We start from the raw sequence: 5,107 nt of genomic DNA on the forward strand, positions 1-5,107 counted from the left end.
TACTCCCAGAACTAGGCTCGTTGTTGAGATCCATTTTCCTTGTTGATCTTGTACAGAAATTAAGATAGAGAGAGTACTCGTTAAAACAAGTGGTGCGAATGAAAATGACGAGCAAAGCGCGTATATATAGTGTTTCGGAAAAAAAAAAAATTTCGCGCTAGGCGGTGCGCTGGGCGCTCGGGGCGCTTCAATAGCGCCGAGCGGACCGCCCAGCGCACCGCCCAGCACCACGCGACCGCCCAGCGCTGCGCGGTTTCTCTCTCCATTCGCCCGCTGGGCGACTGCAATAGACCGCCCAGCGAACCGCCCAGCGCCGACACTCGGCTGGGCGGCATTGTGGATGGTCTAAATGTAAGTACTAGTATTATTTTACTCTTAGGCCAAAAAATAATTTAATTCAAAATTGGGTCTTTTCCTAATTATTTACTGTAATGAAATTAGGCTTAGATTAAACTCTTTTTTTCTAGGCCCAAACATTTAAATCATTAGCCCAAAAAAAGAACCCATTACTAATACCCTAAATCCTTCTCCTCCTTCCTCATTTCAAAAAAAAAGAACAGCAGCTTTCTTCTCCCATTTGGGCTCCGCCGCCACCAGCCTCACCGCCCCCACTCGCCAGCGCCGCCGCTCCGGCTGCGCTCATCTCTCCCTTCTCTCTCTCTCTCTCACTCTTCTATCTTATCTCAGCCTCACGCCACCGCCGTCCCTTCTTTCTCCCCAGATTCGCCGCACCTCTGCCACCGCTGCGGGTCCGCCGTCGACGCGGATCCGCCTCAGCCGCTGTCGCCGATGGCCTCCCTAGCCGCCGTGGATTCTGCTATCACCTCGTGCAGCAAGCGGCGGCTCCGGCATCTCCCCCTATGCTGTTGCTTCACCACCGGCAGCCTCCCCCACACTCTGCGACCACTGACCCCCTCCTCCGACAACACCACAACCGCCGTCCACCTCATCCAGTTGGTAAGAATTAATCCTAGTTTTCTCTAGATTTTTACTTTGTTAAATTATACATATGTAAGATTCTTGGTGTTTGAAGCATGTAGGCGGGTGAAAGTTACGATTTTGGTGGTTGATTTGGGGTATGGAACGTTTTTTTTATTGACGAAGGAGTGCCGAAGCTTGCTGTCGGAAGTCCGGTAGATTCATCTTCTAAGATAAGTTACTATCATTAATTGAGAAACTGCCATTTTACCATTTTATGCTTAGACGTGTCATAGCAACTATGTTCTTGATTAGCTATGTTCTTCAAGACTAAGTTTGCCTACATGTAAAATTTTAATATGTTAATAAGTGAGTTGTTGTACTTACTTTTGTTTGATTATGAAAGAGAGTTGTTGAATTTTGTGCTTTCGTGTGATGGTGTAGCTGAATTTGTTTACTCCTCTTGCTTCAGCTTGTTATGAGATTATGTGGGGTTTATGAAGGGATTGTGTGGGGTTTGTGAAGGTGATGTTTTATGGTGAAAGAAAATGGGTAAATACACTGATTTATATATAAAAAAAGAGCAGACGTATCTTGCAATTATTCTTGCAGAGAATAATTACCATATGTGTCAGAGAAGGAGGATTTTTTTTCTACCCTTCATTAATGCAGCATTCATTATTTCTATTACTCATCAAGGCAGCATTTAATGCTGCCATGACAATGGTCCTTCTCGGATAAGCTAAAAAAAATATTAATTATTTTTTTTTATTTGAGTATTTGCTTACTTAATCATTTAATTTGGTGTAGGTATAATTGGTTCAAGTTCGTGGTCCTCCGTGTTGAAGCACCCGCTTTCTTAAAACATACGATGTAAAGAATAAAAATTTTGTTGGACTTTTATCGAATGTATCGGACATTAAAATTTTAATTATGGGACTTTATTATATTTGTATAGGTGTACTATTTTTATGTGTTCTATTTTCTTGCCTAACGTCGAAACAAACAACGGAAATCTATCGTAGTTCGGATTTAATCGCATAAAAGTCACTTATATAGATAATCAAGCTAATAATATTGTTTCTAATAATATAGATTTAGCGGGTCGTTACATATTATCCCTCTTAAAAGAAATTTCATCCCGAAATTTAGAAAGTATTTAGACAAAAAGCTCGGGATATTTTTCCTTCATTTTCTCTTCTAGCTCCCATGTTGCTTCTTCCTGTCCGTGGTTTTTCCATAAAACCTTCACTGTAGTAATCGACTTGTTCCGAAGCTGCTGCACTTTCCGGTCTAGTATTTCTACCGGTTTCTCTTCATAACTCAGGTCAGGTTCTAGAGCGATTTCTTCATGACGAATCACATGTTTCGGGTCGAACACGTACCTTCGAAGTTGGGAGACGTGGAATACGTTGTGCACATTCCCAAAATTTGGTGATAATGCCAAACGATATGCTACCGGGCCTACTTCCTCCAGAATTTCATAGGGTCCAATAAATCGAGTTTTCAGCTTTCCCCTGAGTCCAAATCTGGCTATTCCCTTGGAAGGAGATACTTTCAAAAAGACTTTCTCCCCAATGTTAAATTTCAATTCCGTTCGACGCTCATCGACGTAGGAATTTTGCCGGTCTTGCGCTTCCTTAATCCGATTCCGGATTTGTCTCACGATTTCAATCATCTCTGCCACGGTTTCTGGGCCTAATACTTTTCTCTCCCCTACTTCGTCCCAATAGAGTGGAGACCGACATTTTCTTCCATATAGTGCCTCGTAAGGTGCCATGTCGATGGTGGCTTGATAACTATTATTATAGGCAAACTCTCTATCAGGTGCAAGATGGATTCCCAGTTTTCTCCTCTATCAAGTACGACGGCCCTCAACATATCTTCCAGAGTTTGAATTGTCCTCTCGGATTGTCCGTCGGTCTGGGGGTGGAATGCAGTACTAAAATTTAATCTCGTACCCAATTCCCTATGCATGCTTTGCCAGAATCTGGACGTAAACTTCGAGTCTCGGTCTGACGTGATGGACACAGGCACTCCATGTAGACGCACGATTTCTTGTACGTATTACTGTGCTAGCTTCTCGGACCCATACGTGATGGGAATAGGGATAAAATGAGCACTTTTTGTGAGTCGATCAACAATTACCCAAATGGCAGTATTCCCGCGCTTGGATCTGGGTAGGCCTGTCACGAAATCCATGGCGATGTGTTCCCACTTCCACTCTGGAATTTCCAAGGGTTGTAATTTCCCGTAAGGTCGTTGGTGCAATGCCTTGACTCACTGGCAAGTTAAACATCTCTCGACAAACGTTGCGATGCTTCTTTTCATGCCGTCCCACCAAAATTTTCTTTTTAGATCTTGGAACATTTTTGTGTTTCCCGGGTGGGCGGTATATGGGGTGTCGTGTGCCTCGATCAATATTTCGTTCCTTAGGTCCAGGTTGGCTGGTACACACAGTCTTCCTTCAAAAGTGAGGGCATTGTCCGCCTCTTCCCTATAATTGCTTTGCTCACCGGTTCGCACTTTCATTCGTATTTTCTCCAGAGCTTCGTCGTGTCTTTGGGCGTCAACTATTCATTTTCTCATGTCGGGCTGCAGCACCAAAGTAGCGATTTTGGCTTCCACCGTTTCCGGTGCTTGTACTATTTCTATCCTCATCTTGGCGAATTCCTGTATCAGTATTTCCTCCCGGGTGGCCAGACAAGCTAGTTGTTGAGACTTTCGACTCAGTGCGTCAGCTACCACATTTGCTTTGCCAGGATGGTAGTTTATGCTGCAATCGTAATCCTTCACCAGCTCAAGCCATCTCCTCTGCCGCATGTTTAGATCCTTTTGTTCGAAGAAGTACTTTAAGCTCTTGTGGTCAGTGAAAATCTCACACTTAACCCCATATAGGTGGTGTCTCCAAATTTTCAGTGCATGCACTACGGCCGCTAATTCCAGATCGTGGGTGGGGTAGTTCAGTTCGTGGGGTCGGAGTTGTCTCGATGCGTAAGCTATCACCTTCCCGTTCTGCATTAGGATGCACCCGAGTCCATTTTTCGAAGCATCTGTGTAAACCACGTAATTTGTTCCTGATTCTGGCACGGCTAACACGGGGGCGGTGGTTAGTTTCTCTTTTAGCAGTTGGAAGCTAGCTTCGCATTCAGGGGTCCACACAAACTTGATGCCCTTTTTGAGTTGTTAGGTCATTGGCCTGGCAATCTTTGAGAACCCTTCGATGAATCTTCTGTAGTAGCCAGCCAGTCCTAGAAAACTCCGAATTTCGTTCGGGCTGGTTGGTGATTTCCAATTTTGTACGGCCTCTACCTTCGCTGGATCTACCCGAATTCCTTCTGCCGTTACTATGTGTCCAAGAAAATCAACCTCATTGAGCCAGAATTCGCACTTGCTGAATTTAGCATAGAGTCTCTCGGTCCTTAACGTTTTGAGGGTAGTTCTTAGATGCTCAGCATGTTCCGATCTATTCTTCGAATAGATGAGGACGTCGTCTATGAAGACCAGGACAAAATTGTTGAGATATGGGTGGAATATGCGATTCATTAAATCCATGAACACCGCAGGGGCATTGGTCAATCCAAAAGGCATTACCACAAACTCGTAGTGACCGTATCTGGTGCGAAAAGCCATCTTTTTTTTTTTTTTAATCAAACACCTTCACGGTGGAGGGTTCGTGGGTCCCTCATCCCTATATTTCAAAAGTGGTTGATTACAAAACGTGGCCACACCCGAAATTGATGTGCCTACACGAAAAATTAGGAGTAGTATGCGGTCCGGTACCACAAGCTCGGACCTCATCATACTCCCTTTCAAAAGGTAAAATACAATTCAACACAAAATAAAGACTATACATCCCTTTCAGCCAAAACTCGAGCCTATTCTTCCTCTTCATTATGGACCCGAATGTTCGGGATACCCATTGCATCCATTCTAATCATCGCTGTGAGGTGCCTTGGTGCCGTGAGGGCATTCATACGGCAGTAGTCATTTCTTTCTAATCCCATTTTGGCGAGGAGATCTCCTGCTCTATTCCCTTCCCGGTGGATGAAGGTGATACGAGTGTCTTGTTGACGCTTGAGGATTGCGATTCGCGCCATCACCCGGCTAATATGGGCCGGTCCCCAGCGCGTGCCATTTAGGAGCTTAACCGCTTGTTGTGCATCCGACTCAACCCATATAGGCCTTA

The 5,107-nt window shown here is 44.5% G+C and overlaps 1 long non-coding RNA gene across 1 annotated transcript; it reads left to right on the top strand.

The window, feature by feature from the left end:
• Positions 1-435: 435 nt before the first annotated feature.
• LOC121783732 lies at positions 436-1,852 on the top strand. The gene is made up of 2 exons (XR_006046634.1): positions 436-957; positions 1,034-1,852. It is a non-coding gene; the product is annotated as an uncharacterized LOC121783732 (long non-coding RNA).
• Positions 1,853-5,107: the final 3,255 nt, after the last annotated feature.

Source organism: Salvia splendens, chromosome 21 (genome assembly GCF_004379255.2).
Source record: "Salvia splendens isolate huo1 chromosome 21, SspV2, whole genome shotgun sequence".
NCBI classification, from domain to species: Eukaryota; Viridiplantae; Streptophyta; class Magnoliopsida; order Lamiales; family Lamiaceae; genus Salvia; species Salvia splendens.